The following is a 27,588-nucleotide window of genomic DNA, read 5'->3' as shown; positions in this document are numbered from 1 at the left end:
AGTAAATCAGTCAGTTCAGAGACCAATTACCACAAGTTACAGCTGGAACCAGGGAGAAAAGTATTAAAACACGGGCAGTTGCTTTTGGTTCCAAAACCAAAAAAGCTGAATCAAATCTTGATTTCATTTCTTTTGAATTTCTCAGTCTGATTTCTTCCAATCTCAGCCCTAAAGATTTCAAAGCACTTTTTACAAAATTACAGCAGCCACTTTTATGCATCACTTTAATGATATTTTAACATGAAAGAGAGGCAGTCTATCATGAGGGACCTCAAGAAAACCAGACCAATTGCAAATTGAAAGAAACCAGTCAGTCTTAATGGTAACTTTGCTTTCTCTTTTCTGTGTGCAGGATGCGATAGTAGTGAACTATAGAACCTTCTTCCCCTCTCAGCCTTAGTACAGGGAATCACGTTTTCACCATAGGTCTTTAACACAGGTGTGACTTTCTGAATGTCTCAGAGTGTAAAAAGTTCATTAATTTAGTCAAACATCTAAGAGACAGGTGCATACAAAAACAATTTGATAAATTAGGGCTAAATTTTCTTTCTATTTTTTCTTTTCTATTGCTCCAAAGAGCCACTACCTTTTTCTTACTTCAGCCACTAACCATTTCCACAACATTCAGAAGAGTTGTTGATTAATAATAATTACTGCTGCAAGAAAATCTTTTGGCTGCAGCTAAGATGTGTGCGCATCTGAACTGATCGGTCAAAAGAAATAATTGCTACAGAGTACTTCATCTCCATGTTTTCCGTATTATTTTTTGATTCCACTTGCTAAATTACTTTTAAAAAATGATGAAAAGTCTTTTGGGCAGAGAAAAAGGCTTTGTACCATTTCCATTGAGCACTTGCAATCATGTACGTGCTGTACGAAAAAAAAAAGACATTTTTATTTCCCTTACTTCAAGCCCACTTTGGAAATTATACAGAACAGGAAAACCTGTTCCTGAAGTGCAGATGTCACAATGGTAGAACGCGGCTCCTATAAACACAGGACGCTGAGCAACATTTTAGGAGAAAAGTAAAGATCAGAACAATCAAGTAAAATATACAGGAGGATTAATTGGTAGAAAGAATTCATTAATAAAGCTGAAATTCACAACTGACACACCAACTCCTGAGGAAAGAGGGATCAGCAACGCAGGTACTGAATGCAAAGTATTTGTCTGACCCTTAAACAGAAAAACAAATTACTTTTTAATAGGAAACACAAACATAAACCATAAAAAATTAAAGTTCTCTTCCACTTTGAATTTGCCAGTTAATTCTGAAGTCAATTAATAAATGGGGAGGTAGAATCTCTCTGTAGTGCAATACTAATTTTGATCCATATTATGCTTGATGACACCCCAATTCCACACCAGATCTATGCATTCAATAAAACAAGCTCAGTTATGTGCAGGTGAGGATTCTGTAGAAAGAGACCATTGAAACTATAGCCAAGCATACTTAAAGGTTTACAAGTGCTATTTCACGGCCCAAATGAAAAAAAATTATGTTTTAGCCTAAACTGTTTTCCCTGAAGAAGCAGGTTGATCAGGCAACACCATCTTCCAGTTTGGGGTCATGGATTTGAAGCAGCCTGTACCAGATTGCTAGTGACCAAATGTTGTTCCCAGCTGACAGTCCTTCACTGATCTACTTGAAAAAAAGTTGAAAGCCTCCGTTTTCTTCCTAATGGACAGGTGTTCCCCTGACACAAAAAACCAACCCATCGTTACATTTGGTTGCTAACTGGAATCCTTATGGGTAGTCTAAAAGGAAGACAATGGGTGGAAATGACCATGGAAAGTTAATGACTCTTTCAGCCCCACAGATGGTCACTCTAACTCATAACTCCGGGAAATTGTCTAAAACTCGGTTATTCAATTAGAACCAAAACCCTAGAAAATCTCTGTATGAACAGTAAATTAGACATGAGTTTGCCACAGGATAAAGTGTAGAGAAAAGGACAAAGACTTTTTGATACTTACCCAGGCAGGAAGAGTCAGGAAAGAAGGCATTTTATTACACCGCGGAGCAGGGATTTAATAGCCACCACAGGGCTGTCATACAGTAACATTTGAATTTTGTATTCACTTTTTGTGAATTTTGTCTTCACCACCAACAAAATCTTGTCTTACTGGAAATTGTTCAGAGAACTGCAATAAAAATCATAATTAAGCTGGTTTGATAGGATAGGTCTCAATAATTAAATTTACATACTTTGAGTCAGTAAATTCCTAATTATTTACATATTTATATTACTTCCATATCTTTTAAAACAATCAGTGTTGTAACCACATCTCCTAATATTCAAAGAATAAAATCACTGAGGATAAATAATTTCATATACTGAACACAGATTAACAGCATTCATGCATCATATACTGACATGACAATGAAATCTTTGAAAACAGTGCTGATATCTCCCTCAGGAACAGGACACAGCAAGTTTTAAGACAAACTTTTCAAAACCATGTTCATGATTAAAAAGCCTAATCTCAGTTTCAAGAGAGACCAAAGAGCCCAGAATCATGTTTAGACAGATTTTGCAATACGGGGTACTTAGCTCTCATTGATTTTAGTGGCTTAAAAACTACTGGTTCAATGTTTATAGGTATTTGGATATCTGAAGTTATCAAGAGACTCCTATTCTATTCAATCGGATCTAAGCACCTAAGTTGTTTAGATATTTGTGAAAATGCTGGTAAATGCCCAACAAGCATTTCTGAACCATTTCATAATATTGGTACAGACTTGTATAGACAGGGAATAGACCAGAAGACCTACCATTTTGGGAACATTTCTAACATCTTTTATTCTGTGAGACCAAGATATATATATAAAGAGGCAATTAATTTTTACGGCTGTCAAGTTAACCTCTTAAAAATAGAAAACAGAGACTTGATGAACTTGAAAGAAAAGAGAACTAGTTAAATTAGACACAGTAGAATTATTCCTATATGAAGGGGTGAGCTGAAGAAAAATCAGGTTTTGTTCATTCATTTTGCAGAAGAAGAGATTTAACCCACTTTTCTTGGTGAATTTGAAGGATATCCCTGTTCATTAGACTTCAGCCATATTCCTCTGAGGTGTGTTTCCATCTGTGTTTCTAAAGTCTGCTTCCTGAGAGAGACAGATTTAAATTTAAACTCAATACACTGGACACCCTTTTTATTTTCCATGGTGTCATTGTTTTTGTTCTGCACTTTAAACTGCCTGACCTGAAATTAGCAATTTATCATACTGCCCAGTTAAGAAAAAAGAGTGACTGTACAATGGAAAATGTTGCTGAGGGTCTGCTTCTGTTGCCAAGCTGTATCTAAAATAATTTCTTGATTAAGGTCCAGCCCATTTTATTTTTATCTCTCTCATAACAAAAGAGAAACAACTTGGCAGAAGTCTGCAAACTATTGGTGGAAAGACAGAATAGCTACCAGGTACCAGAGTATCTGGCAAGACACGCAAGTCTTCCCAGACATAACTATCATGAGCATGTAAATAAAAACATAACTTACATATAGCACTGCCGCAGCCTGAGTGCTTTTTAAATCCACCTCTGAAGCTGTGTCCGTTTGTGGCCGGCTCAACTGCGGACAAATGAGAAGCAAAGAACAATATTGCTCTTCGCTGGCAGAATGCAGAATTGCAAGTCCCTCAAGTTGCAGCTCGCAAAAGCATCAGGACCAGAAGGTGAAGGAAGAAGTTCTGAGTCACTGGAATACACTAAATAGCAAAACACATCTTCTCTAAAGAAGCAATATCCCAAAAGTAAAATTAAGAACATTTCCCTCACTATTCATTAGGCCCAGAATTTTCCAGAGACTGAATAAGCACACAAAATGGCAAACAGTGATATATGTTCAGGACTGACCCGTTAGATATGACTTACATATCGTAGATTGAAGGTTTCCAGACATTAGTCCAAAACCGCACCAGAATTATTCCTTCCCAAATCCAGGTTTGCTGCCCAGAGCCTTGGTTGGCTTTCTAAAAATGTTGCAAGTTACTCCCCTTAACTACCAGAACTGTGATCTAGATCCCTGTCGACATCCTTCTGTGTCCGTTTGTTCATTATGAACACAAATCAGTAAAACCAGAATAGTTTGCCAATAGAGCAGGGGGAAGAAAAACAAACAAACAAAAAAACCCAAACCCCAAATCCCACCAAACACCAAAAAAAACTGAAAACCAAGAGAGACAGAGAATGCAACAATATTATTCAAGCTAAGATCTCTGAAGTTAAAGTGTTCTTAACAGCAAACTTGTTTCTGACAGGTTCAGGAGGCCACAGGCCAATTTATTTTATTCAATAATTTTTCTTTTGGGGCCTAAGAAAGAAAAGTTCTTTTAATATCACAACGGCTCAAGGTATATAGTGTATGTTTTCTTGCCATCACTTTGCACATTCCATAGCTACCCATATCTCTGTTCCCTGAGATTTCCTCTCAAGGAGAATGACTCTGCTTTGACTTCCCCCACATTTTCAGATTTTATACATTAGTTTCATTGTCAGTATTTAAATGGAAACTCTTACATTGAAAGAGAAGCAGATATTTGACTCAATCGGTAGCGACTGCATATTTAAGCGCCTTCACATGCAAGACTCAAAATATTTACCTAAGTATTTGTATCTACACACCAGACACCCACACTTACGCTCACGCAATACACGCACTTTCTACATGTACGACTGAAATCCATACATCAGATTGCACAATCTTTGTCAATAGGACTTCATGATGGTGTTTTACCATCTTTTCTATATTAAGTGAATTCATATGTACTACTCTGAGCTTATCTGAACACTTCACTTGCTAGGCCCTCGTGTCGTGAGGAACCACAGTTTCCAAAGTAGCAGCTGAAAGACGTTGAAGTCTTTCCCTCCTCTACAAATTTCTACCCACTGCCTCCCACTTCCCAGCAAAGAGTGGTACACCAACACAAAACAGCGATATGCCTTTCAGGATCAACGATGGTTTTAAGGTGTGGTATGGCACACCGTCTCCAAATTAGAAAAGCAAACTTCTAGTTGATGTGCCTTGTATAAATAGCACAAGCACCTGACTTCATCTGGCTAGTAGATGTCACGGACTCAAAATACCTTAGAGTCACCTTCTGCTGTAGTTGATCTTCACAGTCTGTCGAATCAGGCTGTTAACAAAGCACCAGCTAGTTTGACAAGTACAGTGACAGGAAAATACATATGTTTTAGAGACCTAAACCAGTTCTCAAATACTTATTCCTAAAATATGCCCTGTAACATAAAATAAATAAAAAAACTATGACAAGCTGAGGAATTGTATTGGGATTTTTGGAGTATCCTGAATAATGTATCACATACATAAACCCTTAACTTCAACCTGGTAAACATTTTATATCACACAAAGCTATCCAGGCCTTTGCACATGAGTACACACAAATACGAAGGGAGAGGTGTATAGACAAATTTTTATCACCTCCCTTAAAAAACATATTTTTCAGGAAAGATTCATAGAAAAAAACCAGACCTCCAGCAAGGAACAGCAGAGAAACAGATAGGGAAGAACAGTGTAATGTGGGAAAAAGAAGAGCAGTTCAGACGGTTCATTGGGAAGCGCACCCATCAGAGCAGGAGGCAGCAGGCAGACGATGCCTCGCTCGCAGGAGAACGCAGTGCACGCATCTCGGGGAGCTGCGAGTGAATCAACAGTCCGTAAGTAGCACCGTCGAGCAATTTTGCTCACGCACAGCGTCACACTGGTGCAAGATCTACCTTGTAAGCACTGTCTGTAAGATATTTCCACCGTGCTCCAGAGGAAAAACTGACAGGCATGTGTTCAGACCATCTTGAAGTGAAAGCAAGGAGGTTCAGTATAACGTGAAAGGTGTGGGGAAGAGTTCAAAATCACATTTAATCCTTGTTCAGCACATTTGGTGAATATGTGAGTTTGCTAAGAGATAATTTGGCATATTGAACAAATACCATGACAAACAGGCTGTACCTGTTCCTACTTTTCTATCATTAGCAAATCAAATTTGTACTTAGCTCCATCGGTTGCCAATATTTCCCGGGAATGAATATCTGACCCCTATGTCAGTATGTCTAAAATACAGCATGAAAACTAGTCTTAAATGAACCCTTTCAATGAAAACCAAACATGCAGTTACTTGCATTAAACAGATAGTGCCCAAATACAGAAAATTGATTGCAGGTTACAAGTAGTCCAGATAGGTAGGTACACTTGGGTTTTCACCCAACACAAATAGATTATAGTCAGAGAAGGAAGTATTTCATTTCTGTTGACTCAATCTATTAATGAAAGTAAACATAAATATTTTAACTCCCAGTCAATTCATCTATTTTTGGCCTAGAAATGAGTAATTATCTTGTTTGTGACTAATGTCAGTAGGAAAATTTAGGAGGGGCAAGGGCCACTCCAGAAACACGTGGTCTAATGTGAGTACCCAAGACTGTACTAGAGGTATTTTTCTGCTTGCAAAGAGCAATTTACAATTATTACCCTTTTTCAACTAAAAAGGAATGGAAAGAATTCAGGCCTCTCAAATTATATCTGACTTTGTTTCTAATCCTAAACAGCCTTCAGGTTATTTCACATCTTCGCCCGTTCTCTGTCACAACCTAATAATCACTTCACACACAAAGACTCACAAATCATACGAGCACTGTATCAGCTTCAAAATAGGGAGAAACTGAGAGGCAATTTTTCCTCTCAGTTCTCATCAAGGTCCTGGTATTATCCTGATTCAGGGAAATGCTTTATTTTAAGCCTCAGGTCACATATATGGTTAGGTACTGTGCGTACCATGCGGAGACAAAAGTTCAAGACCAATTTAATCTACAGTAACAAAATTAAGGAGGTTTGGTTACCTGCACTGACTAAGTGAGAAGATCAGTCTTTCCATGACACAAGTTCACACTGGTAACTTTACAGTGCATATTAACTAAATAGTTTCCAGAGACATGAATTTCATGGAGCTTTCCAAGGGTTCTGGGGGTGGAAAAATACGTTCCATTTTGGAGTATATTCTGTCTGTGCTGCAGTGCCTGCAGTAGCTTATACTTTTTCTACATCTAGATCAAAGCATTTGTCTCCAACAAGCGTGACCATTGACATCAACAGAGGTGTTCCAAGTTACTCCAGAAGAAGAGGTGTCTGAACATTTTCCATAGGTATTTGAACAGAGTAATCCATGATCTCATATAAAAATAGCATAAAGAAAATTTAAGCCATAACCATAGAGCAAAGCAGAACATTTAGCTCAGAAAAAATCCTCCTTTCAGGGCAAATCCTCTTTCAGTATTACCTACGAGGTCAGCTTCAGTAAGTTGCAAAGTACGTGTACAATAGCCAGAATTTTGCAAGTCTTTTCTGGAAAGCACAGTAGTGCACCTGGAAGATTCATGTATCAGACGTTCCCTGTTTGCACCGTCTGTAACCTTGATAGCTTTGATTCATGTATCACAGGATTTGTACAAAATCCAGCTGTTGGAAGCATAATGAAATTTATAAGTTAAACCTATTCTATGTGTTAAAACTGTTCTCCAAAAAGGTTGTGGCAGCCCAGAAAAATGGACTGGCAGGAAGTTGCCAACTGTGTATTTTAGTAAATTTGGGGGCTTTGTATAAATGTGTGATGTGTCGTAAGGCTCACCAATTCAACACATCTGCAGTCAGGACAATATTCCCCTGTACCGTCTGTCCTTGTTAGATACAGTTATAATAGCCTGATAATAACCATACCCTGGATTTACCAAATGTATTGTCTTTATCCAGAATGCTTGGCAAGGACCAGAGCTGCTATTATTATTATGATGATGATGATGAATTATCCAAGGGTGCTAGGCAAATGAAAAGATTTGAGGTAAAATCCTGATTCTCTTAAAGACCAGGACTGTTTCCACTGGTTTTGACAGAGATGAGATTTCCCTCCTGATCTCTGCCTTAAAAAAAAAAAAAGGGGGGGGGGGGACGACGACGACAGAAAAAACCCACAACATTGGGAAGTTGAGAAGAGATGATAGCAAATCCAGAGACAGAACTACATGGTTATGCAAACTTATTACGAAACACCACCATGCTTTTTCAAAGCAAATAAAATAATGACCCAAAATAGGAGGAGTGGAATAAAGTATTATCCCGTTTCATAAAAGGGAACACAAAGATTCACAGAGGTTTGCATCAATGTCTTGGTTTTATGAAAACCAGATTACTTTCCAGCTGAAGAAGGAATTTAAGAAGGAAATTTGGAAGCTGAATTCCTGAGAAGGAACTTAAGAAGGGTTAGGTAAGAATTTTGAAAAGATGATCTTAACTAACTTTTGCCTGAGGTCAGTTAGCCGGGCCTTTCACCACGAGAGGGTTAGGATTTTGAACTGTTGAGTTCTGACTCCCAGCCTCACATTCAAAATAGCAGATTTGAAAATACCAGGTACTCTCTAGATGTTATGAAGATCATCTACCTGTCCTGGTTGTGTCCTTCTGTAGGATGGAGGAAACTGAATTCTGCATATCACTGAAAAATTTTTGTTTTCCAAAGCAGAAAAGGAGAGGGAAGAATGCAAAGAGTTTTGGTGAGTATCACCAAACTCCAAAACAGAATTGTTCATCAAGGTCTAAGTTTCCCTATTGTGGTTGCGCCAAGATTTATTAAAGCACAGCATGTGTTCACTCACTTCTATCCAAAATAAACTGAAAAGGCACTTTGCATCTGCTCTCAGGAAAAAAAAAGTTTGCTTATTTGGCAAACTTTGTTTAAAAATCTGTTTCTTCCAAGGTTTGTGTCTTTAGTTCTTTTTGTTTGTTTGATTGGGGTTTGGGGGGCTTTTTTTGGTGTTGTACATGGGTGCGTAGCTTGCTTTCCCTCCTGTACCTCTCTTCTTCCATCTGTTGACCTCCCTTTAGCACATAGTTTCCCACTTACTTTGCCAAAAATGTATAAAACTTGGGGCGTCTGCTCCGATTTCTTTGTGACTTGTAACTGTATCATTAAACTAACATTTGCTCTGTTATAAAGAAGTCCCTGTAACTTTAATTAGGCTCTTCTGCTCCATTTGCTCTTGCGCAGTTGCAAGTGTGAAGTAATGCTTCCACATGGAAATGATAGGGAATGGTCTTTATTATAAACAAGCTGTGTGCAAAGCCAGAAACCTCAGTACTGAGTTTCTCACAGTGCCTAGTACTATACTTTCTGCATATAAGATGTTTTCCTATGCAAAATAATATTTTCCTTATCTTCCATTTCCACCAAAGCCCCCTTCTCTCCCTCTACCACCCCTGAATTCTGCTATTCTGTGGACAAGCATACTCCAAATCCTCTGAGAGGCCCAGGAAAAAAGGCCATTCCTTGAAAATTCAGTTTTCCAGCCATGGATATGGGCCACACAGCAGCTCACTAGTCCCCTCATTTTCACAGTTAAGTCTGGGGTTTCTTAACACTGCCCTACTGCACATCAGGAGTTGCTTTCTGAAAAAGAAAGATGTCATCAGCTAGATTCTCCTGCATCAGAAGCACTAATAGAGGCAGGCAATAATAATATTTACATATGAAGCAGAACTACATGATTAGTTTGGGAACAAGTTTCCATAAAGTCCAAAAAGGAAATAATACTGAAATAAAGTAATGCCACCAGTATCAGGATTAGACATCATTTTTCCTTATTAACGTGATTCTTTACTAACTATAGGATGTACAGGTAGACCCAGTGGATATAATATTTACTACCACTGCAAGCAACTCCCTGTTACTCCAGCAGTTGCATGCTAGAGAACAGGCAGTATTTCAGTGAACATTCTTTGAAATCAAATGTAGTTGTTTTTGTTGATCTCTATCTATCTCAGTTAACATATCTCCTTTGAGAAGGAATGTTTACATGGTAGGCAGCTTGACGTAAGAATATGACATTGTTTTACCTTTTAAGTGGAATGAGGATAGTGGCGTTTCCTCTTCTACTCTGTGATCCCTTCTCATTACAATATCATTTTGTATTCACATTTTTTTTGTTTATATGCATTCAGCAGGTGTTATTAATGTCCTGCTATAATCATTACAAGGTGTTCCCTTCCATTGCCATATACTTAAAGAACATTTTAACCCACATGACTCACAGTTGAGTTAAAAAATAGAAGGCAAATCTCCCAAATCCTAATGCTTTGTTTTGATCATAGTATTATCTTTCAGTGTTGGCAGGTGGATTTTCCCAGTATTCCCCTCAATTTCTTAAATGCAGTATGAATCCAGAGGTACGTTCTCTGAAGACCTTATACCCTGAAAGAACAAAAGGCGGCATAAGCAAAAGATCCATTTACAAATACGCTGGGCAGGCAATGACTGGCCACCCAGCAATCCTGAGAAAGCGTGTTTCATTAGAAAATTCCCAGGTAGCTTGAACAAAGCAGAGAGAACATACCTGTGGCAAAACCAGGAAAACTGTAAAATCCTGCCTCTAAATCCATTGTTTCCTGAACAGAAAATATCTCATTTCTCTATTTCTTAGAGTAAAACATACCTCAGCAGTGAAGTACCGAGACCACTCCGAAGTAGCCATGGTTCTAAAGAATAGCCCCATCAACACAGAGACCCAAGATGTGTCAGAAGCACATGACAACCAACCACGTAACATTTTCCCCCAAGACTAGCACTGACTATATCTATGCTGGATCTCACAGAAAGGTATGTTCTGCAGATTTGCTCCTCCACTGTGTTCAGAAGCATTTAAGATGTGGTTTCCCAGTCCTGGTCTTGCTTCCTCCCTAGAAACAGAAATTACTTAAGAAAAATTGATAGATACTGCTGTTTCACTGACATACAGACACTGATTTTTTTTTCTTTTAATGAGTATGAAAAGTATATATTATCAAACCACACGAACTTCCCTCTAAAGTCCTCACACACAAAAAAAGAGAAAAACACAATAGGCTAATTTCTAAACAAAGGGCCCTGCATTTTCCCATTTTAAACTGTTTATAAAAACTAAAATCCAGTCAAACTATACTGAGAGTGAGAAACAAGGGCTTTCAATTCATCCATGCCTCTTCCTTCAAGCGTGCCTTTCACCATCTAAGAAAATCCCAAACAATAACAACAAACTAAAAAGCCTAAACTTTTGGCTAAGTTTCCAGCTGCTAATTTTGTCTGTCATGAGCTGCTATTGTCAGTCTGAGGGAGGGATTGTTCCCAACTTTAAAAAAAAAAAAAAAAAGTAGAAGATGCAAAATATACTCAAAGTAACATCTGTGTTTTCTGATTTTATTAAAGCATTTTGTCTTTGTTATACAGAAATAACAAAACACTGAGCCCTTCCCATCAGTATTCATGACGTCTGCCTTTTTATACAAAACCCTCTGAAAGAAAATTCCCCCTGGAAAAAAAAAAATACTTTCCTTATAAAAAAAACAGATTGTGAGACAGATGATTGCATTGTTTAATCAAATTTCCATCTGAAAACTCTTTTCCCAGTTTTAGATTTAGCTCACCCAGTAAGGCACAGGCACTAGGAAGCACGTGGAAGTATAAAGTAGCAGCTCCTCCATTTTATTATCTCCCTTGAGCTTTGCAATTGGCAAATGAAAAAGAAAGTGAGGAACAAAAGTAGCGGACATAAATTAAGCCCTGCTTTTTAAAGTTCAAACTGAATTTTCTTTATTTTTCTACAGCTGTCAGATAAGCAGGGAAAAACCACTAATGCATGTTTAATATATAAAAACTCATAATGTTCAGTAGTACGACCTCCATTGGAGACATTAGTTCAGGCCAGTGAACTTGGAGCAAGCCAAGTGTGGAAATGTGGAATTGGGCCAGTGACCCCCACCAGTGCCTGTCATATCTGCTGAGAGCAAACTTGTCAAATATAGAAGGGGCAGAAGGAGGACAAGAGTATCCTTAAACCAGGGAGCAGCAACAAAGCAAAGATGCCCATCATCTATTCACAGTTGTCTGTTGTTCAGTAATGGCTCTGGCCTTCTCAGGAACAAAAAGTCTGGTTATAACCTCAACCTTTCAACCTTGGCCGGTCTGGGGGCCTTTCATTTCGCAGGCTCCCCAAAGCTGATGAGTGATCATAAAGCTATGATATGCTCTTTGCTGTTATCATCTCTTCAAACGTACTCTGTACCAAGCAGAAGAGGAATAGAGTATTCCCAGGACTGCTAGCCTGCTGTAATAAAAGAGCCACTGTTCCTCCCCTTCAGCTACAAAAACAATCTTTAAAAATAGTTGATCGGTTGTATTAATAGTAATTCCTTGGGGTTTTTTTTGGTTTTTTTATAAATCCAATCATTTTAAATATCTGCCTTACATCCCAACACTGGTTTTAATTTACTCATTGTATACTTTTCCTTGAGCTTTGGCTGTGGCCTGCTTTCTTTCTGTCCCCTCAGTTTCATTTTTATTCCTCAGCAAAACAAGATGCAACTGCAGGGAAAAAAAAACACCACGAGCATTTGACTTCACAGAAAGGGAACCAGTTTAACCCTCGTCTTTGCCAACAGGAGACAGAGAACCTACGCGGACATTGTAAAAGACCCAAGAAATTTGTAGGATGCGTTCAGCTCTCATATCAGCAAGCCCTGATGACCTCACTGATGATTTGCATTGCTGTTACTAAGAAGAAAAAGTGACACTTTGCAGTGCCTGAAGGTGTTTGCTATGCAGCGGTAAGGGTACATTTTAATGCCTCAGAGCTGACACCATGCTCTGCACCCAGTGGGTGCTTAAAGGTCCCAGGACAAATCCTGAACTACCAAAGTCTCGGACTCCCCTGGGTGCCCTGCATCTCACAGAGATCCTTTCCCCTGCAGAAAGCAGCAGCTTCTGCCTGGTTGGCAGTGCCCTGCCTCTGCTAGGTGTAGAGGACTCCAGGCTTCGACAAGCTCAAAGCTCCTGCGCTTTTTCCTGGGATCGGGTGCTGCCCTCATTGAATGACATCCCACTGTAGCATCTTGTCCCTTCGTTAGAAAAGTCATGGAAAGCATGATATGACTCTAGCTTATCCACATTGTTCTCCCCTTTCCCTAATTGCCAGAGCATCACATCCCTACATTCCTGCAAGATTGTTCCTCAGTGTTTATTTCCCATTTCCAGTGTATTCCTTTCATGACTACTCCGTATTTCTAATTATCCTTTTGAACAAACATATCGCAAGCGATATGTTGCAAGTTGTCTGATTCTCTCTTTGGCAAGATATCAGGGGTGGCTCTTCTGTGAAAGCAGATCTCTGGGGGTTGTTTTCACCTATGACTCCTGATAGTTCCCTGTCCCACCTATCTAGCCACAGATCAGCAATTTTATCAGACGTGAATGAGCCTTACTCACTGGGGAATACCGTAGTTCTGCTTTTTTAACACAAGAAAGTCTGCTGGTGGTTACCATTTCCAGCTCAAAAATACCAAATTATACTTTCTGTTTTGGAGGGTCTATGCAAAAGAAAGAAATTTTGATTGCAAAAGAGAAGACATAAGTTAATCCTCTTCAATATTAATTCCTGGAGATCAGATGAGAACCCTGATGTTTCTTGCTATACAAAGCCCTTTTTGAATATGTCCCCATTATCTTACACCTTACCCTGCAAACTGCTTACATTTGGGTTTGATCATGTGTTCTTATCCTAAAGATAAGGTTATACTGTGATGATTTTCAGACTTCTTGTGTCATGTTCCTAAAAGATAACTTCTTAGGACAGTCATTTCCAGCCTAGGTATTTTTTTATTTAATTTCTCGTTCTGTTTATTCTATTGCATCAGACCTTGAGATAAGCAAACTTCAGTGTTCTGAATGAACTGTACTCTACCAAAATATGTATCTACAATGTTTGCAAACAGAAACTTGAACAAAATACATACTATCATGTGTATAACTTCTGGCTTCAGTCCCAGAGAGGAAGGTAAGGCAAGAAACCCCAAACCAAACCAAAACAAAAAAACCCACCAAACCAAAACAGGCCTAAGGTACCTAAGAATAGATTATCAATGCAGACTTTTAAGTAAATTATTTGTACGTGAGTGCCTCCTCTTGAGTTAACTTTGCACACTTGAGAGCAGCCACAGCTCTGCATCCATGCTGAACTCTCCTGCTGGGATATCTGAGGGCAGAGGCTCAATTCTGCAGTAAACCGAGCTACTTCACACACGAGCATTGGAAGAGTGTGTTTGGTTCTTCCAAACATGTAGGAAGAACTCTGAAAAGATACTAAAGAATTAATACTAATTATATGACAAGCAGAACTTAAAGTTAATAGTTACTGTTAACAGTTAATGAGATGTGTTAACTCTAGCTTTTGCTGTGTCAAACACAACAGTTAAAATCTAGCTTCATACCAGAGTATCGCACCAAGCATCGTGTCATTTAAGTGGTCTTACCTTTTCAATAAATTCTACAGTCAGTCAGACAAAAATAACTATGGATATAAACCAATCATTCTCATAGCAAGATTTTATACTACAAAAACTGAGAAAAGTAATTTCATAGGTACACAAGTGATATATTCCTCATATACTATGCTATTTCCCCACAGTAACCAAGTCTACTGAACGACAAAGAGGAAATCACAGGCGAGCCCATCTAATAAGCATAATCTGTATTTTTAGGAAAATTCTGGGAATGGAATTAACAACAACAAAAAAATCATCTTGTAAATGGTTGTCCTTCTGCCTCATTACTGTTTTCTACTTTAAAATAAGAAGGGGTAATTACTGAGTACTGTCAAAATACTCACAGCTTCACAAGCCCTGAGGATGATTTCCGTGCACTCAGACTGATGAGATGGACCTCAATCTGCCACCATTATCTCCGAGATACATGACCCTGTTGTGGAAAAAAAAACACAAGGCGACTTGTTTCCAAACATGTGCTTTCAGGTGGGTCTGGTAATATTATTATGAAACTTAGTTTATTATTTATTGTTATTATTATTATGTATATTATTTATTATGCTTATTATGCAGCTTACAGATGGTACTGAGAACATTTAGAGGATCCTGAGACAGAAGGCAGTTGGTTGGAGCAGGGGACTATGACTGGCAACTGGAGCTGGAAAACAGACTGAGCCAGATTTGGCCCTCGGTTCAAACACAGTACCTGCAACTAACTGTGCACATGGGTTTTTTAGGGTGCTAACATGCCAGACAGATACAAACTGAGAGTATAAGCAGACATGCTGAGACTGAGCTATCATACGGGCATAGGACTCAGGCTAAGGAGACTCTACAAAAACACGTATCTAGGGTGATAAGCAAGAGTTGAGAACTGACAGAACTGGAACAGATTAGAGAATATGGACCAAGAGAGAAGCTGCAAGACTGGCAAAGTGGCCCAAGACAACTGTAATGCAGTTCCCACCAGAGCCAAGCCTGGAGGCTCCCTGCTGGGGATAAATACCTGCAAACCTGTTCCGTGTGTGTGCGCATGCGTGCTACAATTTGCTGTTATGACCAGAATCTCTGCAGCTTGGCTAGCCTGTGCACGGCATTTAAAACTTCAAGCCATGCCAGTGAACCTGTGGTTGTCTCAGGGTACAATAGGTGGGAGTTTTAATTATATATAGCTTGCTTTTTTAAATGTAGGAAGTTACAAACTAACTTACAGAAATCTCTAAACACAGAGATATGAAAAAAATGGCAAGATCAAGCTCCCAAAATTCAAAAAGCCTGAAAAGTCAGAATTAAAGTTGGCCACACAACCTTAACTGAACTCTCTGTGTGAATGGACGTGTATGAAAAAGTCATCTATCCCATTGCTGAGGCTCTAGCCCCCTCATTTACGACTCACCTTCCAACTGGTCGGGCTGCAATCTCTAGTCCTGGGTGCTCAGTTCAAGCTCATTCCTGAGCGGGTCCCTCCTGCCAGCTGAAGGAAGCAGAGGCCCTGTAGAAAAACCGTGCACGATCACACCATTAGAGACTGTGCCGTATTACATCCACGCAAGTGGAGGCAATGCAACAGGCAACCAAGCTCAAGCCTGGCATTTCTTAAAGCCTGAAAGCGTGGGTTTGGTATTTTATAGTGAACACTGGTTTATGCGTATAGCAGCATAAATGCGTATTCCATGGCTCTGTCAAGCTGTAAGAGGCATCCGTTTGGAGGGAAAGGATTCTTTGACCACACAAGCTCCTGTCACACAGCTGGGGTAGTGTGGAGTACTTGGCTCAATTTCACAAACCGTATGTGCGTGTGCCCTCGTTTCCCTTTGTATTTTTGGCTCTGCCATCCAAAGGGTCAGAGAGCATTACTGAACCTAATGAAAAACTCCCCACATCTGGGCAGTAATCTCTTCCCTTTTACCGCTTGTAATACATTTACAGGTCACAATGTGAGTGAGAAGCACACCCAGAGATGGGACTCCCTTTCCCTCATCTAAAAATTATAGATAGCACAATTTGGAAGGTTTAGTGATATTCTTTTAGGAAATCGCATTCCCCCACACCCTTCTCTACTCCCCCTTAGATTTGTTTTGAGTTTGCTTTTTTGCCTGTTATTTTGGGGGGAACAAGGTGGGAAGTACTTGTTTGTTTGTGGAGCATTTGGCTACGTTGGTTGCATACTTGAGTCATTTCCCATTACACTGATATTAAACATTCCTATAAACCCTAATACCTTTTCCTAGCAGGTTCCTAGCTCATTGGCTCCAGGTTTTACTCTAGAAACTACTTCCTTTCTGTGCTACCTGTTTATACTAACTGAAGACCTCATCAGCTTTCAAGAAGACCCTGTAGAGAAGCATTTAAAATACAGGACAAAATATAGTAAATTCTCAGGGTTTCAACAAAATAGATGAAATTCAAAAGGCTTCTCACAGAGGTGTTTTATGAGGGCTCGTATGTCAAAAGGGCAGCAATACATGATTTATCTTTGTCTCTAGCTGGAGTTACATAGTTCTTTTTTCCTGCAAAGTTATCTTCCTTGAGTATTTTTAAGGTTTGGTTCTATATCTGATGCAATTACAGTAATTCATATATACTACTTTTTTTTTTTTTTTTAGTAAGACACATGTATAGGTCCATTTCAGTGTCAAATTTTGAAGACTTTGCTTGCAAATTGATTTATCTTTCATTTTATATTATATATTGACAATCAAAAGGTAGTCAGACTTGTCTAATAAGAACAATAACATTTATCTGCAGTGCAAATGGTTTTACATGGTCAGAGTTCCTCCACATATTATGACCAAGTCTTTGTTCTCTCTCGTAACATATCAGCACCGCTCTGTGGTGTTTGTTAAGAAAAAAACCTATCCCTTAGGTGGAATTCTATAAATTGTCTGCCAATTTTGGACGTACAACCACTGTTTGGATGAGACTTGTCTACGCCAGGCCTGTTAAGCGGCTCTGAAAGCACTTCAGATCTCTTGTATGTCAGCAGTTTAAATCCTAAAGATGTAATTTTTCTTTCTGAGTACCATCTCCTGATTTTGTATCTCTCTGTTCCTCCCCTGTACCACAAACATGTATCTCATTAGACTACATAACATCCATGTTTAATTATCCCTAGCAGACTAAAATTTGCCAGTTTCCATATGGCTGATCTGTTCAATCTGCCAGGTTTTGTCATGATTTATTCAGAAAAAAAAATGGCAATTTACAAAAACAAATTCTTTGTTTCCCCACAGAAAGACCAGTTTCTATTCTCTGAGCCAAAAAACTAGAACTAAACAATATGTACAACAGAAGCAGATGTAGCTATTATAGTGTGGCCTGGTGCTTTGAGAAGAGGGACAGCATGAGTAAAATTAATGCATTAATACATTTACTTCAATGCGTTTAACCTTTTCTACTTAACATCACTCATGTTATTCTTTCGAGTGTAAAAAAATTTAATCTTCTTCACCCTGGTTTGCTGGTCTGCAACCCCACCACCAGAACCCGGCATTGTTATGTGTATAAAAAGGAAAACACTGAGAGCGCACATTTCTAAATATAGTCAGCGGGACCTTTCAGCCTGTAAGCAACAATCTCTGTTGTTGTCAAATTCGGCATTAAACCAATGGATCTATTTTGTATCAATACACTTTAATTGGTTTTCTGGATGACATCTCCACAGAATAATGCCGGGATCAGTAGTGAGTACCGGGGCTGTATTAGCAGAGTAAACATTAAGTTATTATGTCCCTTTCAGAGAGCACAAAAGTTACTCTAGCTTGAAGCCATATGGCCTAGAAGCATGTTGACATATCTCGGCAATAAAGGGTTATGTTACAGAAGGGACCATGTCGAGGAGATCAGAAAAGCTGGATCGGCTACTTGACCAGTGTCACATCACTGAACCCGGCGTAAAGAGCTCGAACAAAATGACATGAACTCATCTGCGACCACTGTCTAGGAGCGGAGACCTTTAACAATGGCAGCACCTGCCAGATCGCCGTTCTCCTCCCCAATAAAGTCACCAACAGCCCCCTCACTGTTCTGTCATGTGCCTGGCACAAGGCCCCTATTGTTACCAGCCACTCTCACTCCAATAATTTCTCCTCTAAATGACACTGCACCACCACAGGTCATTTCAAGGGGACTGAAAAGAAAGATTTTGCATCTGTTTTGAGTTGTAGGCACCAAGGGGGAGGGGGCTCGAAACCCCTTGATAGCTGGCAAATGGTAATAGCAAAATGTCTCTATTGTTTGTGTCTGAACAAACAACCATACTACATGAGAGTTTTTATTGTCCTCAAGGCAATCTGCCACGAATGCTCCCCTTTGCCCATACTCTACAAAGAGAGAAGGGGGAAAAAAAAAAAATCACCACAATAGTCACAGTTAGGAAACCTTAGTGAGAGTTTAATGACCAGCTACCAACTAATGGATGGTGAGTAACATATGGCAGAGCTTGGCCTCTTCACATATTGATTAAAAATAATTTAAAATTTAAAGCCAAGTTTGTTTGACAAGGTTCCAGCTTCTCAGCAGCCACTTAACAATCTGAATAAATCTGAAGGGGAAAAGCTTAAATTCTAACCCAAGGCAAAGCAGAACAAATTCATTGTCACATTACATAATTGAATCTATTACATTCACCCAAGATTAACAGCCAACACTTAACGATTTTCCTTCCTCTACCTAAAATATTTGCTGATGTAAATAGCAAAGCAACTCTTTGTAATATTTGGTAACCTTTTTCGAGTGCCTTTCTTAGACCCTCTTTATTAAACACAACCATTAATGGCCATAATCGAGAGCTGGTAGTCACATTTTAACCACATAATATTATTTAATGCAACAGAATGATTCTATTCTTATGTCCTCGAAGCACCACTCGAGTTAAATGGTCATATTTTTATACACATCTTTGTGTCCTTTTCTAGCATGATGAATGTCAGAAGCTGGAGCACTTGAGATAATTGTTCCTACTGAAAGGATTTAAATAAAGTCTAACTAGATTACTTATTTGCTTTCAAAACCAGCTACACACACTAGAAAACAGATCAGATAACAGCATAGAAATTACAGTACCTGGCTCTACCAAGAGTCAGATGTGCAGCTAAGAAGATTCCAAGTGAATGAAAGGAACAGAAAAATGCTGGTATGGATTTTTAAATGGTGATTATTTGGAAAAGGAGAAAGGAAATGTCCTCTACAGCCCAGCTACACACACAGTAAGGATCTGGATAAAGACTTCTAATATTTGGCAACTGACATAAATTCGTGGCTAAAACACTAAATTAGTATCAGGAGGTCTGTAACCTGCTCCTGATTCAGTAACGTGGCTCCCTTAGCCACGTCACTTTGTCTCTGGCTTCTCTCTTATTCTTTTTGCAGTGGCCCCTGCAAAATGTTCTGCTCTTTGTCGAGGGTCTACCCATTAATTCAACACCAAAGAGTTACCAAAAAGAGGGTCCAGAGCTGAGACTTTCACCGGTCTTCAGTCCCACTGTGAACATTTCCCTTACATGACAAAGACAAATGGCAGGTATTAAAACGTTAAAAATTTGTCTTTTGGAGAATGTTACACCCCAAGCACTCCAGCGAACACCATGGCCAACCTACAAATACTGACAGTAGCAGAGATCACCTGGTTCCTGCAAACCGTTGTCAGGAGACACAGCAATACCCAGGAGCTGTACTGGGCACTGGTTCTTCAGGTGCGAAGAAATGGCAGGTAAGGGAGGGGAGGTGTTAGAAAGCAGAGTACCGATGACATGATGGCATATATAAAAGGATAATGGCAGAAATGATGGGAAAAGAAATGATGTGTCCGTTTTCTGAGTAGTAGTAGCAGCAGCGGCACGGCAGTAGGCAGCACAAGGCTGGAGATGCAGTTTGGCTTTTAACCAAGACGTCAGATGACTACATGTTTTAGAAAACTGACTTTAAAATATTTTAACATGTTTCACTTGATTACATCTGTTTATTTCTCTTAATGGAATTACTAAAATACTCACTAAGAACTCGATTACTTTCTAGAGCTTTTCTATTATGCCAGCACATTAGACCATGACAGAGCTTTGAAAGGGATCAAGGTACATACTGATGGAGACAGAAATAGAGCTCCTAAACTGCCACAGGACTTAAGACCTAACCTGTTTAAATGCTTTTAAAAGAACACCACCAAAAAAACATTGGATACTACAACACCATCTTCAAGCACCTATGCGTGTGTCAAAATCTGTCTAGCAACTATGCATTATTAACTGCAGAGTGATCCTCAGAGATAACAAAGAATGATTGTTGCATTTTACTGATTGGAAACTGGAATGCAGCAAGAGATATTTCTGAGGTCACACAGGAAAATCTGTGTCAACACCAGGATTAGAAGTGAGATCATCTGGCTTCCAGCTCCACAAAATCATCCTTCCTCTCCAAAAAAATTACTTTTCTTTTCTAATAATAAAAGCCACTACAGGAAGGGGTGGTCTTCTGTTTTTGTCTTTTAACTTCAGAAACAGAAGGAATGATCAGCTCTGGTCCTCCCTGCATTTGGACTTCCTAGATGCTTCCTGAACACAGCCAATGCACGCTGAATGCAGGAAAGAAGTTAACAGCTTCACCCTTATCTCATTCCTTCTCCTTCATGCTCCCAAACAGCAAGCAACATAAATTAGGATTTGAATCAAACTAATCCTTGGCACACCCACATTTCTTTTAGGTATCTTTGTGGAATCCGAGCACATCCCAGTCCTTAGTGTATTCTTCAAACCTACAAGGCAGGAAGTATTGCTCTCCATCAAGAGATGGGGAACAAAGGTACAGAGCAGTAACTTGCTAAAAATCAACCATGAAGGTAAGTTTTTGAAAGTAGTTTCCTAAATCAAGGCTTTGCCTGTTGGATCTGCCTTCATCTCAAAAGACTGAAGGAGGTAACGGGGACTCGATGGATGCCAGGATCATGTTGTATTAACTCATATCAGCCAAGTGTAAAACACCAAGTGTATACAAATTGGAGACATTATCAATTAATTTTGGTATTTATTGTATATTCGATATGGACTATGTTATATATGTTTGATTGATTTTCATATTTATGATAACATAACTGTGCCACATTGGCATGAACACACAGACAACTTCTGCAGGACTGCAGCTGCTGTGTGAGCTTTCTAGCAGACCATGGGTATTGACTAAATGTCCACTGAAATTATTTTCTTCACATTGTCATACCAAGCGTTTTAAAAATCTGGGATTTTTAAAACAGAATGAAACTGTAGAGCTTGTAGAGTGTACATAAATGTCTTCCACAGAAAATATGCTCAGAACATCAAGTGTACCGTCATTTCCTCCCGGGCAATTGTATATTGCCCATAAACATCATTAGAGTTTATGTGCACACAAATGATCTCTGAACTATTTGTCATTAAAGTTAATTAAAATCTCCTGTCTGAAGAGAAAAATAATACAACCTAGGAGTGCATTTGGAAGCCATTATGGACAGTCCTTGTGCTCTACGGTAGGGCACATTGCAGCTGAAATAGCCACGTATTAGCACAAGTGCGAAGAAGCAGAGAAACACATGACACTGAAGGAGGGCAAGGGAAGGCAGAGGAGAAGAGCTGCAGCCTTTGCACTTCTCAAGGACCTTGGGTCTTTCTGCCCAACATCGGGACACTAGAATTTTCATCACGGCAAATATTCTCCAAGAGGAAGGAAAAGATGGATTATGAAATCCTCAATGAACAGGTCCAATCCTGCAGCTTACTGAGCACTGTCAAGATCTTCTGCCTAGAAAGGAAAGGAGAGCACTCGGCACTTCCCAGGGAAAGTCAGGGAAGCACAGGAATTTGCATAACATTTGTAAAAACTGCTTTTGCCGCAGATATTTTAGGGCCATGCAGGACTTCCTCCTCCCTTCCTTGCCCCCCTTCTCCCAGCAGGTCAAGTAAAAGTCTGCTGCCCTGAGCTATCTTTCTTAGCAATCTGATTAACATATGGACACACTCTGGCTTACTAAAAACAGGAAATCAATTTGAAAGGCAAGACAAATATTATTTGCTTTCTTCCCATCTGCTATGATATGTGAACACGTCTGCTTTCAGCAGTGATACAGGGTTATTGATTTAGGATATTTATAGTGTATATGCCGTTATCAGGCCAGCTATCAAAGGGCTGTAGGAAAGGCTGTTTGACCCTACAGGCTATTTAAGTATGTAGTCGCTTAAAAAAAGTCAGATTTTCTTATTCAAGTTGACAGCAATACTATTTCATGTCATGCCTAAAGATACCATTTCCTGCTTTGCCATCTACTTCTGTTTGATTGCAAGTCAAATTAAATGTAATTGTTAAAGGTCTCTCCTGTCTGCATGGTGACCCCAATGCATTTCCAGGCTACTGCTTTGACCCTCTGGGTCTGCAAAAAGCTGGTTTTCACAGCACCATTGCCTTTTTACCCATAATCAGGCTGAGTCACTTTGCTAGAGGGAGCACAGACAGCCAGAGGACCCTTTACCATAAGCACAGGCTGTCTTTTAAACAGATGAGTTTTAAGAAGTCTATATATAAATAATCAAGCCCAATAATTCTTTAGTGGCCACAGATAACTATCTAAAAAGAGATAGCACTGTGCGCTCCCAGCAGTAGCCTGGGCCAAAACGTGAAATATTGGATTGGATCACTGCTGAGAGTGTATAAGCAGTATCTTCCATAATAATATTGCATTCAATCCATAAACACTTCTCCAAATTGCTCAAGCCTCACTAAAAAAATTGTAAGTTGTCAGGAGGGCTTATTTTCCAATGTGAACCAAATTAATGAGAGCCTGAGCTCAAACAGAGCTCCATATAGCAACGTGAGGCTCTGCCAAGGGACATGGTCCACACACACGTACCACAGTGTCTCCCACAACTATAAGCTAAGATGTGCACTAACTTACACCAGGCTTATGCTTATCTCATCAAGAAACAAAAATATAATATTAAATCTATGTCCCATAAGCATAGATCAGCTTTAGGACACTCCATGCTTATAGGGAAATCCTCAAGACTGGCCCATATTTTCCAAAACTTGCCCTTAGCCAGAATAGAGAATAACTGGATTTGGAAGATTCCTTTACACAAGCCAGCTCCAGTCCCTGCTCTGCCATTTTCCTGGGCACCCAGCCCATCACCTCACGGAAGATCCTCTAGCCTAGCAAGTATTTTTAGGAGAACAACCACCTTTTAGGAATAGATTAGTATGACTGATGCTCCTGGAAGTACTGGGCTGTTTATGTGACGGCCTGTTGACCCTTCCAGTCCTGTTTCTCTACCTTTTTAAGTAGGAAATAACTGGAGAAAATTACAAGGTACTGGAATATAAACTACAAATGAATATACATTAGTCATTAAGTAAAGCATTCAATAACAGTCATTTGTGAATCTGTAATTATGGATAAAAATTAAATGTTGAACAAATATTTCACATGTCATGCAGGTAAAGCACTGAGCTGAGACACAGGAGACCTGTATGCGGTTCTTGCTTCTACTAAGAACTTCCTACAGTCATTTTTTTTGTCTGTTAGGGTTGTCTATCAGGTGTAGGTGACTTTCTTAAAGAGCTCTCCGGCAAAAGAATAAACCCTGCCCTTTTGCTGTAGCTAGTACAGCATTTCTGCTATTGGCAGTCAGAGGCCTATATTAAACACTTCCGTGCAACATTAAGGGACATTCCCCATCCTTACTTCTTCCTTCTCTTGTTTCACTTCTTACTTTCTTCGTGTTTTAGACTCATGCTCTGCAAAATGAGAGTGTGTTGCAGAAAAAGGAACAGAGTTACAACCTGTGCTGGGAAAACTAGGCTGGTAGCTTTCCCCAAAGGGAAAAAGGCTGTGGGACAAATATGCCTATCTCTAGCTGGCAAAAATGATCTGCAAGAAAACAGTGAATTTGCCCACTGATGGTTCAAATACAGGCCACTCTTGGGTCTTAGACCTAGGCGCTCCCTGTGCGTTGTCCTTGGGTCCCAGGTAACAGAGCTGGCACTGGAACAGTGATTGACCTCAGCTTGACGGAAGCCTGGATCCTTCAACGGATCCAGAAAGGTCAAACTAAGGCAAAATCCCTCTAGGAAATCCCCACATCTGGAATAGGCACAGGGGCTGCCAGACCTTCGCTGCCATGAAGGATTTGTGGACCTGAGACCTTCACACGAGAATGAATAGGAGTAGCTAAGAGAAAGATGTCTCCAGGGATTCAGAAGGGACCAAGGTCAAAGAAGATGGGTCAAGGCAGAGTAATGGAAGCTATTTGCAGCCATGGAAAGAAGTGCTGATTTTCAAAGCCACATGGCTTAAGGTAACTTGAACAGAAACTCAAGTTTAGGAAGCAATTCTGAGTCTAGAATCTGAAGACACGAGGTCATGACAAGGACTTGGTTTAGTTTCAGTGGATGCATGACACCACTTCAGTAAACTCCCTGCTGCAGCAGCTGATAACTGGCTCGCAAACATCTGGCTACAGTTTTAGGGAAGTCCAAGTGGAAGGAATTGAACTAGCAGCAGGGTATGAAATGTGGTAAGTCACTGACTGAGCAGCACCCTGGCAAGACAACTGCAACTCTGTGCACAGTGTGTTTCTAAATGGCCAAGGGTTGTGCTGGGAGTTAATCACCGCATAGACCCTGCATTGGCCTCCTGCCTAGAAATGAGTTTTGACTTCTTCCAATTTTCACTGACAGTTTCTTCCACCTTTCACCTACCAAGGCATCTTGCCATCCCCGCATGCACAAGAGGGTGTGAAGGATTGCAGTCTTTTCTAATAATGAGCCTAATCTGCAACAAAAGTCGCAGAATTAATTTTCAGGGTCGGATAACCCTTGTGTCTCAAAGGCTTTAACACATTATCACGGGAACTGCTTCTCCTGACCGGAAGAAGCATATAATAGGAAATCCTGACATCTGGAAGAGCACATCTGGCAACCATAATGTTTCTAAACTAGCTAAGAGTCCTTGTCAGCCTTTTACACCAAATTATTACCAACTTCCTTGCGTCATGTTCTTTCTTTACAAGGTGTGCCCGTATCATTCAAGTTTATCCCATTGAGCAGCATCAATGATACAGTAATCGCCTGCTTATCTGTAGCACAGTGAAACTTTTAAGATATTCCTCGTGCTGGTGAAAAGTCAAGAAGTTTACAGTGAGTTGCTTCTCAGTTGTTCAGAATTATATGGCTGTTGAAAATATCCAGTCCAAGCTAATAAAAAGAGCATAGGAAGGAATATAAAATCTTCTGATTCAGGCCTTAAGCCAATCTCTGCCTACAGGGGATAGGAAGAAGCCCTCATATTCAGATGTGTATATTCAGATCTACTTGACATGAGGTTTCTTGCTCCTTTCTCTGCAGCATTCTGGGTTTGCTGCTGTCAAACATAACACAACATGTCCATAAAGGAATCCCTATGACACTTTTAAGCATGAAAGACAGTCTTTCACACACGGTAGAATAAATTCACAGGAAAAAAAAGGATGTCCCTAAACAGTTACAGTCTATCAAAACAATGTGGCATTAAAAAAAAAAATTTCTGCAGCCCTTTTACCAATGTAAATTGCTTTGGTCTTCAATGGCACCTCATTTGCTAAGTTGTGACTTTTCCTCTGTTCAAGTCCTTTCTTGTGACCTTTTCCACTTACCAAACCAAGCTTTTCCATTCCTGGCCCTACAGGTCTCTACCAAGGTAACTCAGAGACTACCAAGACTACCACCACACAGGGACTTGGAGCTCTCATTCATCTTGGTTTTCACTGTCTCCTAAACCCACCTTTTCATTCATTGCTGCTCTATCTTGCCAGCACTTTGCAACTGGAAGTGTACCTCTCTACTTGCTGATAAACATCTAGCACAATGTCTGTTGGCAGATAGCTGATACATAAAATCACACATAGAAATTATGTCTCTGCTGTCTTGTGCACAGCAACAAAACATACTGTTATTGCTCCAAACGTATATCAAAATGGGCCAAATCATAATGGGTTTTGCCAGATTTTTTTTGACTCTTACTTAATCAAGCTTTCTGTTAAGCCAAGAACAAAGTAGAACCTGAGATTGGATGTCCCCATGCCTGGTCCAACAAAAATTATTTTTTCTAGATGGACTTAGTTCAGAGGAAAGGCGTCATATTTACAATATTCCGTGCATCTGTGTGAAGCTCACCTAAAATTCCAATAACTACGTGATGCTGGCTGTTGTTTCACAGAGCCCTGAACTAAGTGTTTGGTTTTCACTCTGCAGTCGCAGATAATTCTACTCACACATTACCTTCAAGTATCCATGCCTTGACATTTCAAGAAATACCAAAGATACTTTCCCTAACTCAATGTGTGTTCCCTGTACAGACAGAGGGCATTTCACAGGAGTCGGTGGAACAGAAACATAAACAAACCCTGGTGCCCTGGTTAGGCCTCTGGACAGGAATGCCAAACACCTCCCCCTGCTCTCTGTCAGTGATACCTCCATCCCCATGGGTCACTGCTGGTGGCCACAGCTTTTAATTACATGCTGGGCCTCCAATGATTTATCACCCCTTAATAGTTTTTGTGTTGAAGATTCCCAGTTGGCAGCTCAGCTCCCCTTGCCCCCCCCACCATGTAGCATTACCCAAGAGCATCAAAACCAAAGCAGGAAAATATACTGTTCCTGTGGAAGCAGAATTAATGCTGTTTAAGAAAACTATCTGTTACTGACAGGTGTTTTTAGCAAATAATTAGTGACACCATAAAAGATTTTAGGAATCATGCAAAGGTTATAAAGTTAAAGACTTGAAATCTAGTATAGGGTTTCCAACAGACTGCATGGCTATCTATTGTTCTCTGCATAGTGCATTTAAAAACACAGTCAGTCTTGCTTTTGATAAATTCTTGCTATGAGATTCAGTTTAGTTTTCGGCCCCAAGTTGCTTCAGTGGAACTTCCTTCCAACTTATAGTGAACAAAAACACTGTGCACAGGAAAAACTCTAGCACGTATAGAGTGCCAGCAGATGATGTGACATTTCTGAGCTCAGTACATAACCAAGATTTGTCTCACAGGGAAACACTGATGCAGCATTTTTCATCCACAGGTCTCTAAGGTTTCCTGCACTTACCTCCATTTCAAAGCTGAGCTGACTTTCCAGTTCACAGAGCGGGACGCTGCCCGAACCAGGGTTAAAGCCAAGCTTCTTTAGTCCCCAGCAAAAGGGGTCTGCGACAGACCTAGACACCTCTCAAGAACAGATAA

At 39.8% G+C, this 27,588-nt stretch overlaps 1 long non-coding RNA gene across 1 annotated transcript; it reads right to left on the bottom strand.

Annotated features, from left to right (window-relative positions):
* Positions 1–1,984: 1,984 nt before the first annotated feature.
* Positions 1,985–27,588, bottom strand: LOC142040396 (uncharacterized). The gene is made up of 5 exons (XR_012653200.1): positions 27,455–27,588; positions 15,753–15,848; positions 14,701–14,789; positions 3,506–3,577; positions 1,985–2,146 (listed from the first exon to the last, which is right to left on the bottom strand). It is a non-coding gene; the product is annotated as an uncharacterized LOC142040396 (long non-coding RNA).

This window comes from Buteo buteo, chromosome 16, assembly GCF_964188355.1.
Source record: "Buteo buteo chromosome 16, bButBut1.hap1.1, whole genome shotgun sequence".
NCBI classification, from domain to species: Eukaryota; Metazoa; Chordata; class Aves; order Accipitriformes; family Accipitridae; genus Buteo; species Buteo buteo.
The sequence above is the reverse complement of the archived record's forward strand: the minus strand, read 5'-3'. Positions and strand labels throughout refer to the sequence as shown.